The sequence below is a fragment of the Nicotiana attenuata genome, unplaced genomic scaffold (genome assembly GCF_001879085.1).
Source record: "Nicotiana attenuata strain UT unplaced genomic scaffold, NIATTr2, whole genome shotgun sequence".
NCBI classification, from domain to species: Eukaryota; Viridiplantae; Streptophyta; class Magnoliopsida; order Solanales; family Solanaceae; genus Nicotiana; species Nicotiana attenuata.
In genome coordinates, this window is record NW_017670824.1 from 218,551 (window position 1) to 232,154 (window position 13,604).

At 36.3% G+C, this 13,604-nt stretch overlaps 1 long non-coding RNA gene across 2 annotated transcripts; it reads left to right on the forward strand.

Moving 5' to 3' along the window:
- Window positions 1-1,400: 1,400 nt before the first annotated feature.
- Window positions 1,401-5,885, forward strand: LOC109243685. 2 transcript variants are annotated; one of them, XR_002070597.1, is made up of 3 exons: window positions 1,401-2,081; window positions 2,251-2,375; window positions 5,843-5,885. It is a non-coding gene; the product is annotated as an uncharacterized LOC109243685 (long non-coding RNA). The 2 variants fall into 2 exon arrangements; XR_002070596.1 differs by lacking the exon at window positions 5,843-5,885 and having other exon boundaries at window positions 2,251-2,587.
- The last annotated feature ends 7,719 nt before the right edge of the window (window positions 5,886-13,604 follow it).

The window sequence follows — 13,604 nt, forward strand, 5'->3', positions numbered from 1 at the left end:
TTCGGGTTGACTTGCACTTGTTCGAGGTAAGTGGCTTGTCTAACCTTGTGTGGGGGACCTTTCCCCTTAGGATTGATATTGTGGTAATTGAAATGCCTCGTACGTGAGGTGACGAGTGCGTACTTGAGCTAATTGTTGAAAATCCGGTTTTCTTTAAGTATTTCAATGGAGTTCCTTCTCCTGCTTCATTTTACTTGTGTATTTAGCCTGTTGTTAGTTTAGAAAAGTATGTTTAGTAGACTTAATTGCCCATTTGCTCAATTTGCCTTAGTTGCATTACTTGAAGCATGTTAGGCTAGACTTATCTGTTTACTTAGCACGAAATCTAGCTTTTGTTGAGTATTCTTGTGTTGGTGCTGTGTGTTTTACTTTGGGACTACGGAACGGTATCTCGGGAGCTTCCCTGCATGCTTACTTTGGGACTACGGGACGGTATCCCGGGAGCTCCCCTGTACGTTTACTTTGGGACTACGGAATTGCACTCCGGGAAATCCCCCTGAACATTTATGAGTTGGACTACGGGACTGCACCCGGGTGATTCCACTGGATATGGTATTTGTATTTGGGGACTACATGACGGTATCCTGGGAGATCCCCGGTTGTTATCTTGGAGCTGAGTTGTATTCTCTTTTCTGTGTTTTTACTTGCCTCTGTAATAGTTGTTGCTGACCTTCATATCTTATATTACTTATTACACTGTTTAATTCATTCTGTTAAACCATATATCTTATTTAACCTTAGTAGGGCCCTGAACTTCCTTGTCACTACCCAACCGAGATTAGACTCGGCACTTACTGAGTACCGCTGTGGTGTACTCATGCCCTTCTTGCGCATGTTTTTCATGTGCAGATCCAGGTACTTCGACTCAGTCCTACCACCCCTGAAGCGAGGCGACTGCTATAGCGCTTCGAGGTATATCTGTCGCGTCCGCAGACCGAGGAATCTCTTTCTATTCCTGTTGTTTAGTATTAGTCCTTCTGTATTTCAGTTTTTATTAGACATTCTGGAGTTGGAGCTATGTAGTACTTCTTTGCTTGTGATTCATAGGTTTCCGGGTCTTGGATTAATGTATTGGTTTGAGAATTTAATATGGTGTATGCCGAGCGGCACATTTAACCACTGTTTATTTTCTTATTTCTGTTTTAAGTTGTTTACTTCCGCAAAAAATTTTGGTTTCTTTTTCCGCAATTTAGGCTTACCTAGTCGTAGAGACTAGGTGCCGTCACGATGGTTCAAATTGAACATTCTGCATTATACGTGTATAAACTTTTAAATTGACAAATATACCTGCTCTCTTTTGAACTCAATTGCTATAGAAACACGTGTACTCTGCGTGTCCAGCACTGATATCTTCATCAGTTCATCTAGAGTTTTCCAAGATAAAGAACTGGAAGGTTGGATTATATTGGGATTCCACTAGATGTCTTCAATGAAAAATTTGGTCTCCTCCTACTCAAAATTTTCAGCTATAAAACTATTTTCTCTTTTAATCATTCATTCTCTGTTTTATCTTTTCTGCTCCAGCTGTGTTTGGCTTTGGCTTCTAGATTCATTTCAAAATTTCTCTATTTTTCCGTTTTGTATGTGGATCAGGAAGTTCTGCTTAGTTTGTTGTGCTAAGTGCTTTTTTTTATGAGCATATGAACATTTGATTCTATTTTATTTGGAGATGATTGATTTAGAATCTTGATTATGTGATTTACAATCTTTATTTTGCCTCTGATTTCAGTTAAGTGTGTCTGATTCTGATAATAAATTTTCCCTCTTTCGCCATGTTTCCTTTATGGATTCTTTCTGTGGTTATTTTTTAAAATTCCTCTTTAAGTTCAGTAACCTAACTGCTCCGACATCGGCTACAGGAAATTGCCATTGGAAGATAAATAAACTAACAAGGGAAGAGCTTTAACTAATATGTTTGATGAAATTCTAATGTATTTGATAAAATTCTCCAATGAAAGAAAGATAGCTTCAGCAAGTCGGTTGACCACTTCTCTGCAATCTTTCAAGCTTTTTATCAATGGACACTGATACAACTTGATTTCTACCACTTGTTGCACTTTGAATCCCCATTTTGTTGAATGGTAAGCTTCTGTGAGATTTGTCCGTGTTTTTCCTCTATGTGATTTCATTGTTTTCCATTTTATATTCTCAGCTTTGTTTTAACAAATTTTTACTCACTTTAGATTTGTTTCTTTTATATATATTTTTTTATTTATCAAGATATGAGACAAATTGTTTGCATGCTTACAGGGAGAGAAAGTATGAACTCGAGGGAGATTCTAGAGCAGCAGAATAAAGACTGGTCGTAATGGAAAAAAGAGAAAGGGGCAGGGGGAGGCAATTGATGAAAATGGCATCGAACGACTATTGCCAAGGTGATGCTAACTTGATAGGTGAACATTAATTAGGTGTGGACTAATATTAGGCATATATTGTGGGTTTTGTATAGCTTTTAATTGGGTTATATTCCTATATGCGCACGCACACATACCCCTATCAATATTGCACGAGCGAGCGGCAATATGTGTATGTGTGCAAAGTATTCTGTTAGAACATATTTTACTTAAAGATATTACTTGCCAAGTCATTTTCCCTATTTGGTTGAACAGAGTTAATGGAACTCAAGCTTCATTGATAATCACAAATAGTAAACACCGGATATGATATTTATATATTATAGGAGTAAGCGATACAGAATATGAGTGGAGTGAAAATAATTTTTAAAATTATACAACTACAAGATATAAAATAATTTATCAAAAGAAATTGAATTCACCATCAGAGTGAAAGTTTTCATTGTACTCATACTTATAATGTGCTTCATGTTAAAGTGAACATGGTATAACAGTTGCTCTCCAACTGTTTTGCAATTAATATTGAATATCATTGAGTCCAACTATAGAGAATAATAGCCCGTTCAGCCAAACTTAAAAAAAGTGACTTTTTCCAAAGTTGAAGTGTTTGGCCTGAATTTTAGAGGGAAAAAGTACTTTTGAGTAGAAACAAAAGCAGTTTTGGAGAAGCAGAAAAAAGTAGTTTCTCTCCAAAAGCACTTTTTTAACGCACTTTTGAGAAAAATACACTTATAGCCTGTTTGGCCAAGCTGCAAAAATCAGCTAATTTTTTAGAAATGTTTTTATTTTCTTTTAAAAGCTTGGCAACACTTCAACTTTGGGAAAAAAATACCTTTTTTGAAAGAAAAAAAGTGCCGTTAGGACTGGAGAAGCTTGGCCAAACAGGCTATTAGAAGCAGTTTTTAAAAGCTTGGCCAAACACTAATTGCTGCTCAGAAGTGCTTTTCAAATAAATTAGCCAAACACATACTGTTTTCAAAAAAGTCCTTTTAGGATTGGAGAAGCTTGGCAAAACAGGATATTAGAAACAGTTTTTAAAAGCTTGATCAAACACTAATTGCTGTTCAGAAGTACTTTTCAAATAAATTAGCTAAACCCAAACTACTTCTTACCAAAAGTACTTTTGAAAAAATCATTTTTGAAAAAAAAATACTCTCAAAATAAGCTGATTTTTGAAGCTTGACCAGATAGGCTATAAGTCACACAGTTCATAGCTTCTGCATCTAATAAAAATTCTTTCTGCATCTAATAAAAATTCTAATTGTTATATTATTGTGTCTATTACAATAACCACTTAAAGTTCTACAAAACTTTTCGATTTTGTTTAACTCTTTCACTAAGATATTTCCAAGGGAAAATGGAAAATAGTCTACATTTTAGATAAAATATTTGTATACCTTTATATGAATCATTATGAATTTCTTATAGATCAGAGGCTATCCAGCAGGTGACAGTTTTTGTTTGTAACACCCTGCACATTCGGATTAGGTATGAATGAGTTAAAGGAGTAGTAAGGTTATATTTTGGACATATAAAGTCCTATAGGGATGATTATGGGTGAAAATAGTTGTTTCAAAATCAAGATGAAAAGTGAGGTGCATAAGATTTGACAAAATCGACTAAGTTTGCAGAAGGTCCGTGTTCCAGCAGGTGTTAGTGAAAATCTGTAAGGAATTTGGGAAAACTCGAAGCTTAAAAGTTGTAGGACTTTGAAATAGCTTTCCAACGATATATTGTGCAGCCCAAACGGAGCTCTGTGCAAAATATTATGCCCGTTTTACAGAATGGTGTGTAATCACCACGTTCGGCCGCGTTTTACCGCGACCACGGTCGTGAGGTAGTGTCCCAGCTATTTACCGCGGTCACGCCTACTGGGACGCGGTGGCCAACTTGGGAAGTCATTTATTTAGCCCTATTTCGTCCCCCACAGCCCCAAAACATAAAAACTTGCTCTACAAAGGAAAACTCTCAAAAACCTAACTCCTTAAGGGTCGCTCCACCAACCAAGGTAAATTCTAATGGTGATTCTAAGTTAATTTCAATTTCCCAACATCTTATTAATATGGGTAAAGCCTCCATATCATTAGCTATTCGATTGGGACATCATTGTTGAGAGAAAAAACCCTAAAATTCGAATTCAAGAAGATTGAACGTCAAAAAGGTAATATCTTCACCCTCTAATTGATTCTATCATTGAATTAATGATTATAGACTCTATTTCATGAGATATAAGTTGATGGGTTTGATAGAAAAGCATGAACGGTGATAGGTTTGGATTGTTGATTGGTTATTATTGGTTATGGGTGTTGATTACCTTATGAGTGATAAAGAATAATGTTGATTATAACCAGTTGAGACTTTAGAATTTATCTAGGAACAAGAGAATGGGTTATTGGGTGTAGAGACACCACTAATAAGGGCTATGAAGCTTTATGCCACCAAGAGTTTGATAAAATGCCTAAGTGACCAAAACATGAGTATTGTTGCTAATATAGAATCCCTTTGACTTGTATTGATATGGATTAAAGTAGAAAGGGTTGGCGAATGTTGTATTACGCTCAAGGACAGGAAGTTAAGGTATGTGAGGCTAACTCTCTATGTTTGGGAATTTTAATGATCCTCCATACACTACGTTTCTTTTATGATATTACTAATTGTCTCAGAAATATAGTTTAGCCTAGTTCCTTGAATAGTTGTAGAACTTCTATTCTCTAGCTTCATAACTCGTTCACCACATTCATTCTGAACGTTGTGAACTCAGTGCGTATCCAATATAGACTTGGATTAGATTCCCCCGAGTCTTAGTATGGATTACTCAGTATGCCATAAACAGTTGAAGTTTCAGTGTTCATAATCAATTCAAGAATACATGTCTCAGTCTAGTCCGATTCAGTATTCAAGTATTATGTAACTCAGTGTGATCCAGTATTCCAGTTTTATGTAAATTAGTGTGATCTAGTATTCCAGTATCATGTAACTCAGTGTGATTCAGTATTTCATTATCATGTATTGCAATTTGATTCTCAGTTCCTGAATCTTGAACACCTGTATTTGGGCCAGAGGCCGCAGTTTATGCTTTATGCATCTTTGGGCCTGAGGCGGCAGTTTATGCTTTATGCATTTTGGACCTGAAGTCGCAGTTATGTATACGTATACTTGGGCCCGAGGCCCGCGCGCGCGCGCTTGTTCATCATTCAGAAGAGGGAGTATTCATATTCTTACTTCCTTTGTTTAGTCAGTTATCAGTTATCAGTTCAGTTATCAGTTATCATTTCAGTTTCAGTTTCAGTTTCAGTTTCAATAGTTATCGTTTCAGTTTCAGTTTCAGTTTCAATAGTTATCATTTCAGTTATCAATTATCAATTCTCAGTTATCAGCATAGTTTCAGTTTCAGCATTTACAATTCCTTCTTTCAATTGTTTTACATACCAGTGCAATCCAAATGCACTGACGTCCCTTTTGCCCGGGGCCTGCATCTCACGATGCAGGTAATGATTTACAGGTTGATGATTCAGAACGCTAGGATTCTTGTACCAGCTATTTGGTGATCTCCAGTTCTTTCGGGGCATTATCATTACTACAATCTTCAGTATTTTCAGACAGTCAGTGTTTTCAGTACAAATTAGAGGCTTCATAGACTAGAACAGTTAGACAGAGTCACAAGTTTTTCATGTTAAGCTATATTTGCTACAAATACGTTTCAGAAATTGTATCAGTATTTCCGTACTTTGATTTATATGATTCAGACTTTCAGTATATCAGCATGTGTTAGTTTATCTTCTGCATTTAGTATGTTATGATATCACATGTTGATTCAGCCAGCCAGTTGGTTCGCTCGGTCACATGTAGTCAGCCACCGAGTGTCGTGTTACGTCCAGGCTCAAGTTCGCGGCTTGACATTGTTGATTTCAATTAACTTGGGTCAAAGGATTTATTTGATTTTTAAATATGGTTTACATTTCTTTATTTTGTTGAAGTAGCTTAGAGACTCATCACTAATTAAACTGGAATATATTAGTTAAACCTTACAAATATTGCCCCAGTGTCACTCTATTATGCTTGCATTTAGTAATAAAATCTTTGTACTTTTTTCAAGAATTTCTTAATCTTTGCAGGCCTGGATAGATAATATATTCTTGGTTCTTGGCCCCCTTGAAGGATGTATGTGCATATATAGGTATAATTTGATGCATACATCAATCTACCATTGTTGAAGCTACTTTTTCATTTGTAGGATAAAGATGATCATTCAACCTAAAATATAGTTTATGAGGAAGTCATTCAAAAAGCGCTCTCTTAAATTTGGTATAGTTATATCATTGATCATTCATTGCTTCTCTTTCCAACTTGTATAAACATGGCGACTGATGTACTCGGGAAACTGCGCTTACATGCAACTTTATGAGTATCAATTGCTATTCGTTAATCATGCATGGTACACCATTAGGCTTGTTATATTTGAGATTTCAAATATAGTTTCTCTCTTACAACTTTTTGGGCTTTTTCATGATTTCAAGTCCCGGAAATATTCTTCCATCAGCATGAGCTGTGGGTGGTCTTGTAAATGCCAAAGACAATGTTGTTGTTCATTAGTCTCTTGAGCATCTTATTACTCATGGTGTTCATCCTAACTGGTGAAATGTTGAGTCATGTGCAATTTTTTTTTTTTTTTTTTTGTAATTTATTGTAATTTATTGTAGAATTTTAGCAAGTATATAAGATAATGCCTATACCTATGATAGCCTGTGGATCACACGGGTATTACTTTCTAGTTACTACTATATATAAATGAGGGGGAGGAGGACGAACACAGCTATAAAAGTTGAATTATTTGTTGTATTGCAAGTATCTATAAAGATACTAGTAAGACAACCCCGTGCTACGCATGAGCCCAACATTATTATCATAATTTTTCAACTACAAAAAGTATTTTCTGTATTAAGTTCAATTAACATACACAAACTTGAGAGTTTGAGAATTGGATACAACTTCTTGAGAGTTTGAGAATTGGATACAACTTCTGACTCAATTACATTTTGGCCATCTGAATCCACCTTCCCGTTGCAATGTCAACAAAGGGAAACCTTTGAGGACAAAGGGAAACCTTTGAGGACATAATGAGTTGAAATATCTTTGTTCCACATGAAGTAACCTGAAATTATTAATTATAAAATTGCAAAATCACTCCAAACAACAAAGGTCATGAAACCTACTTGCTTGAAAAATATAGAAGATAAAATAGAAGAACGACAGGGTGCCAGTTTGAAACATTGCGAAGACTTGAAAAAGAAATCAATACATGCAAAAACCACGTCACTTTGTGAACTGCCTTATATTATCTTCTAGGCACTTGATGCGATTATATACAGTCCTTTTGTTGGCATACTTTCCTTTTACATTATGATGGTATAAGAACAAATCACTATAACGTATTAACTCTCTATGAATTAACACTGTTAAAACGTAATTACTCTTGAAACTATTTTACACCCTTGGTTCCATATTTTAAAGCTTCATGTATAATTTGCTTTATGGATGACACAACTTAATTCCTCTTAGCTCTTGTTCTAAAGTCCGGCAAACTTGATACCTTCACTTATTAATATCTGAAGAGCTAACCGGTATAAAGATCAAACACTTCGTCTCCATCTGCAGCAAAGAGGTAACAACTTAATAACATAACACAAATAAACTCATAAAGAGCATTTGGAGATAGATATTCCATGTCCAAAGACACCTTAAAGTTGAAGAACTATTTGATCATCTAATGATTTTGGACGTGATATGTCATCCTATAGTATCTAATGACAAAGATAAGTTTCAGAATGAAAATCCGATGACCCAACAACTTGCAACAGAGCATGTGTATATATTATGGTTTTATTTTCTCAAACAAATTCATCATCTCCTAAAGCTGAAAGTGAACTATTGATGATTTTTGGCGGTGACTTTGATTCTTTTGTCAGGTTAAGACAAAGCGTTAAATGAGATAATGTGGCCATAAGATGATCAGAGTAAAATAACATATGAAGAGGAGCATAATCTCGTTACCTATACTCAATCATAAAAATAAGAAAGATTTTTACTTCTTCCCTTTCCTTTTTTATGTACCTGCAGTGTAGATCCAAGGAAAGGTTTGTGTAGATAAAGAGAGAAGAAAAAACTTGTTATGCTCTAGAAACCACTTTCTTCTTACTATTATTAAGTAGTTATTATGCTCTAGGAACTACTTTCTTCTTACTGTACAAAGTAAGGATGTCATGGGCTGACATTTTTCCGGACGCTAGCAGCACCAATTAGCCCGTGCGGTGCCTGTAGTCACCCCACACCACAGGCCAACCTTTTCTTTTTCCCAGGTTTTCTATCACGATCATGTGACCGTGGTGGAGCTTGCCTAGGAGGCTTACTCCAACTGTGCCGCATGTCTGACGTCTAGGCTTGTAGCCTTGACTAGCTGTGGCGCTTCTCATCTGCTGGATCTTGTCCATGCGCACACCCGGGGTTGGCTTAGGACTTGTCCGTCCCTTGCCTAGCACTGAGCATCGCTCTCGCGTGCACAGTCCAATCCTCAAGCTTGAAACTCGCCTCGTGCATCCGCACCCAGCTTGTGCTTCGCCCGGTAGGGCAACCTTTAGCCCTTGGCCTTTGTCATGTGCGTCTTTCATATCATGCCCACGGTTGTCTTATGGTATAGCCAAACATAGCCCTCGCGACATACTTCCATACCGGATAGTGCAGTGTCGCCCCACAACTGCACGTCTAGGCCAACGGACCCTTGCTTGCTTAGCTGAACCCAAGCCAAGCTCACAAGTTGACACATGAAGCCTCTAAGATAGGTGCTTCAAGTATCCAATCGGCACGGAGGTCTTTATCTACCATTTCGGTAGCCCACAGGGCATAATCGTCCCACACGTCAAGCCTCCGATGCCCGTTTTGTGCCCAACGCTAGCCCTGAGGCGTCGCGCCGTCCATAGAGTTCCCAAGCTCGTATGGATACCTATGACACTCCTTTAAGATGCCTAGGCAGGCCCCTAACATTCCCCCTCAAGGTAGCTCACTTGGTGCAGCTTGGTGGCAGCACGCACGGGGGAGGCTGGCTGAGCTTCAACACCTCAGCCCCTCTTATATATGCTTAAAATAAAAAAGTCCATGATCCCCTAGTAGACATGTTTTGGCCAGAGAATCATAATGACCCTTTCTCACTCATCCGAACTCCGAATAAGGCGCTGTCTGTTCCTGAAGCTTTCTCTTGACTTTCTTCGCACCTCCATGATGTTTCACCCCATTCCCATACTCGTGGAAATAGTTATAGCCTTCGGACACTTCACCAAATTACGGCAATGCCACTGCCCTTGGCGAAGTCAAGCCCATAGGCAAACGAACTCCAAATGACGCCAAATTTGGTCAGCATATATAAGAGCATACTAGGAACATGGCCTACAACCGATATCCTTATATTCCCCTTGTAGCTTGGAAAGGTACGGTGTGACATTCAGGCACGTACGTGACCGTCACCCGTAGGCTAGACCCTTGGTTTCATCCCAAGTCCTCGCTAGACTTTCTTGGCCCTCTTAGGACATGCAACACAACATATCTTGATGGTTGTTGCCTCATGCGAAGCCCCTCTGCCCGATGCTCCTTCACAACGCATCGTCAGCACACGCCGCCTACGCGACTGACACTCGTCCTACCGCCTTATAGCATGCAGTACTCATGGATGACATGACCCCCAAAATGCAGGGTGTGACAAAGGATGTTCATGGAAGACAAATGGCCATCCTCTTTCCTCTAGAAGTAAAAAAACAGGAAAAAGAGAAAACTGGAAAGTACTCACTCATTTAACTAAATTCTGGTGCCAATCAAAAGATTGAACAATCAAATTAAGCATCTACTTAACTAACAAAAGAAATATGAAATAAATAATTAGAAGAAATTCAATACAATCTTCCGTTACTCATCATGAAAGGTCTATGCTCTGAGGCTTTATTTAGCTTAGACTTTATGCCAATTGCTATTTTTTTTTTATATAATTATTTTTCTCTTTTTTCGTAATTAGATTTAGAAAATGTACCTTTCAACACCAAACTCATCAGATTCCAATGTCAACGTCTAATCCTCTATCATACTTTTCTTAATCAGGAAAATATTCAACACCAACATCTCTAGACTTCAATGGCAATTGCTAACACTTTATCTCTCTTTTTTCTTAATGAGATATAGAATATTTTTTTGACACAAATAGCTCATCACTTTTCAATAGAAAGTTGAAATCATTTCTCCTACAATTTTTTTTGGAACTTCTAAACCGGCATAGATAAAGAGGCCAGAGCAACTTCTAAAGCTTTTCTCAAACGTCAAAACACCAATCCATTAAAAGTCTATAAAAGAAGCATCTTTGGACTACTTGAAAATCTTAAAATTATTCCTACTATGTCAAAGCACTTTTAAACTCTTACTCTCCGAAAATCTGAAGACATCTCTGATTTTTGTTTTTTTCCATAAAAATTGTCTACAGCAAGGCACATCCACAATGAGAACACAAATGTAACGAAAAAATTACAGCTAATTATATTTGTGCTTATTGGCAATAATGCACAGAAAATGTAAATAACATAAAAGCCAAATATATAGAAGACTTGAGTATGATAATGATTAATTTGGGTAGTAACAATTTTACTTAACCCATAAAATTTATCTTTTGCTATGGAAATACATGTCAACAGAAAAATGCAATAAAATATGCAGATTGAGTATACCTTGGCATGTGGAACTAACACCAGCAATAGGTGAAGTAGTGGAGAATGCAAGCTTGCAGAATTTTGCAAGAGAAGGAAAAATAGATTATCAGGAAGGATGTGATCTGTTGCGTTTTTTTCTTTAAAGGGTGTGAATGGGAAATGGAACAGGCACCTTTTGGATTGCACCTCTCCATCTCACCCTTCCTTTGTCTATAAATTTAGAGGCTTGGCCTCATTTTTAAGATATGGAAAAATCTGAAAATTTCTCCCCTCTTTTCTATTTGCATTATTTTTAAATAAACATAAGTGTCAAGTGTGACTTGCTCCGTCTGTTGAGTTCGCTGAAATTCTGTAGTTTCGATTGCCAGTATTGCAGAATAGTTATTCCGTTCTATCCTGGGAGGAATTAATCTAAAACCTTGGGCAACAGTGAGGGGATTAAATTCCTTAAGGACACACAAGCAACTTGTGGGCTCGGAATTATTTTTTTTTCTGTTTTTGTTTATTAAACTAATGTTTCTCTGCTTTTCTGATTTTCTGATTTCGAACACAGTATTACCAATAATCTTAAGGAATTTGACTATACAACAGAGAAAAGTTGAGAAGCAAACAAATATTGAGGGAAAAAAGATTATGTCTTCGGTGGTGAGAAGAGCAAGGCAGATGCCTTGAAAATTGCCATTAGTGGTTATTCTTTGGCGTCTGTACATGCAAGGACGCGATTAGTTGCATTTCAAGATATAAAGTCTGTTGTTTTGATTTTCTCAAAACCCAAGGAGTCTTTAGTATCTTTCTTATATGCTGTGATCAAAAAAGAAATCTTTTGCGGCAGAGTGATTGTTAGTGTATATATATTTCTCTTTCACTTTTGACAATGGGTGCTTGTTAAATTTTAGAAGTTTGCCCTGGAACTTGGAAGTGAACGTATTTACTTGTCAATACCGTACCTAACAAATTTTCCATCCTTATTACAGAGACGATGGACCAAATCATGGGAAACATACAAATCTTTCTATAAAGAAAGAATAATGTGGCATGGACTTCTATGAAGGATATAACTACTAACTGAAGGAGAAGGAATACAAAGTACTTGAATTTACTTATGTAGAAGAAGCAAGGCTCTCCATCCACTTTGGTATCTTTTTAAAAAATTGGAATCTTTCATAATTGATACATGAAAGTTATAGACTCATGTGACGACTCTAATATTACATCTTCCTTTGGGATTATAAGATATAGATGATGTTGTGGCTTACTCCAAAGTCGTTGAAATAATCACAGTGAGAAAGAGTCGGTTAGTCTTAATGGTTTGTGAAAATTGGATATTAATATGAAATTTTCTCAAACATGGTCAAAAAAAGTGTTACAAGTCAGTAAGGTCATGTTAGAGGCAGTGACATTGATTTATCATATATATGTCAAGAGCGACAACGTCAAAGCAATGAATCTTGAAGAAAGTAATAAAATCGGGTTTTATTTTTTAACTCCGTTTTTATTAATTTAAGAATTTCGACCCTTTGTGTTTATGATGAAATGCAATTGATATAAATGTTACGGTAGATATTTATTACATCATGATCTCATATAATATATTTGGAATTATATGTATGAGTAGGAATAACATGTGTTTACGGTTAATTTTGTTATTCCTTGACCAAATGATTTTGTATAATTTGTTAATATATGCAATTTGGGGATATGCATAAATATATATGGTTGTAAAACATGAATTAGGCTTGCAGTAATACTTAAAGTATTTTTGAGATAGTGAATATAATATATGTAAAGATGAACATATATGTGTTTGATTAGAGAAAGAGATCAAATTGTTTAAAGTGTTATAATGGTTTAGATGAAAAAAACCATTTGGAAAGGGAATTAAAATTCTCGTGATTTTCTACACCCGTTATGGAGAATAAAATCTTTGTGATTTTCTACTCCCGCTTCGAGATCAAAATCTGCGTGATTTTTTACTCGTTCGTTGAGATTAAAGTCTTCGTGATCTTTCTACTCATTTGTCGAGATTAAAGTCTAATTGACTTTATACTCGTTTTGGAGATTAAAATCTTAGTGATTTTCTACTCCAATTTATTATTCGGTTTGAAGATTAAAAAACTTCACCGTTTATTAAATTTGATTGTGTCACATATTATTCGGTTTGAAGATTAAAAACTTCACCGTTTATTTGATCTAGTTATATCAGATGTTACTCGATTGAAGATTAAAAACTTCACCGTTTATTAATTTTGAATGTGTCAGATTGGTTTGAAGATTAAAAAACTTCACCGTTTATTAATTCTGGCTATGTCGTGACACAAACAACAATTCTTGTGGTTGGCTCAACAACGTAATAGGGGCATTGAATATGAATTTCCTTTTGAAGAAATATGTTTGGAATATGAAATTATTCACCAAACGATCACCCCTTAGTTACTGCAATCTAATAGATTGCGGAAAGAAAGAATAGAACGTCAAAGGAGACAATGAATGCCTAGTTGATAAGTTCTGGTTT